We start from the raw sequence: 1,069 nt of genomic DNA, 5'->3' as shown, positions 1-1,069 counted from the left end.
TTTAAACCAGAACTCCTTGTACACAGCTCCTTTTTCCCGACTCTGGTTTGAGACATGGTTTCTCTAGGGTGTTCAGGCTGACCTCAAAGGTTTGTTTTTTTTTTTTTTTTTAACAGAACTTGCCTCAAGTTTATTTGTAAAAACAGCATAAGGTCCTGAACATCTGCAAATACTGTGTAGGTGTTCACACCAGTCCATCTGTCTTCACATTGGCAGACTGCGACCTTTTTTATGGGGCCTTCACAGGGGCCTGGGCACCTTTGGGAGCCTGAGCTGCAGCTGAGGCCTCTGTCTTGGTTTGAACCTTGGGCTTTGTTTTTTGGAGCCTACGACCCCTGGCCATGTAGCTTCTAATCCGTTTCCCAAACTTGGGGTGAGCAATTAAAGCCAGATGGGTGAGTTTGCGGCTGGGGCCCTTTGGCACCTTGGGCTTCACCACCTGGGGCTTCACCAGGGCCTTGATGGCCTCCGCACGTGCGCTCATGGCCTTTGCATTATTTGCCTGCTTCTTCTTCAGGCCTTGTTGTGCTTCTTGGCAAAGCGCATGTTCCTCAGGAACTTGGGGTCAACCCCCTTGAGAGATTCGTATCTTTGTGACCGGGGTTTCTTGATGCCGTTTTTGTGCCATTTCCGTGACTGGTTCTGTGTGGTGTGGTTCTTGGACTTGGCCATGGCTGGACGGTAATCGGCGGCTCCCACAGCGCCTGCGACCGGAAGAGAAAGAGCCTCAAAGTCTTATATAACTCTAATGGGCTTTGAACTTCTGGTCCTCCTGCCTCAGCCTCCTGGGTATGTGGGATTATGTCTATTCATGGCCACACCTGGTTGACTGAGATCCTAAATATACACCAAAGGCTGTGTGTTAAAGTATTGGTTAGCCTGAGACTCCTCTGGGAGATGGTGGGTCCTTTAGCTAGTAGGTCTAGTAGAAGTAAGCTAGGTCTTTGGACATGCACTATATCAATGGGTATTGGTACTCCAGACCCCTCCCTCCTGCTTCCAGGAGGTGGGTGAATTTACCCCACCACATGCTCCTTGCCATGATGTCCTGGCTCATGAAAGGCACAAC

The 1,069-nt window shown here is 50.0% G+C and overlaps 1 pseudogene; it reads right to left on the bottom strand.

Annotated features, from left to right (window-relative positions):
- Window positions 1-229: 229 nt before the first annotated feature.
- LOC106144219 lies at window positions 230-691 on the bottom strand (annotated as a pseudogene).
- Window positions 692-1,069: the final 378 nt, after the last annotated feature.

Source organism: Microtus ochrogaster, linkage group LG7_11 (assembly GCF_000317375.1).
Source record: "Microtus ochrogaster isolate Prairie Vole_2 linkage group LG7_11, MicOch1.0, whole genome shotgun sequence".
Classification (NCBI taxonomy): Eukaryota; Metazoa; Chordata; class Mammalia; order Rodentia; family Cricetidae; genus Microtus; species Microtus ochrogaster.
Note: the sequence above shows the minus strand (reverse complement) of the source record. Positions and strands in the feature narration are given on the sequence as shown.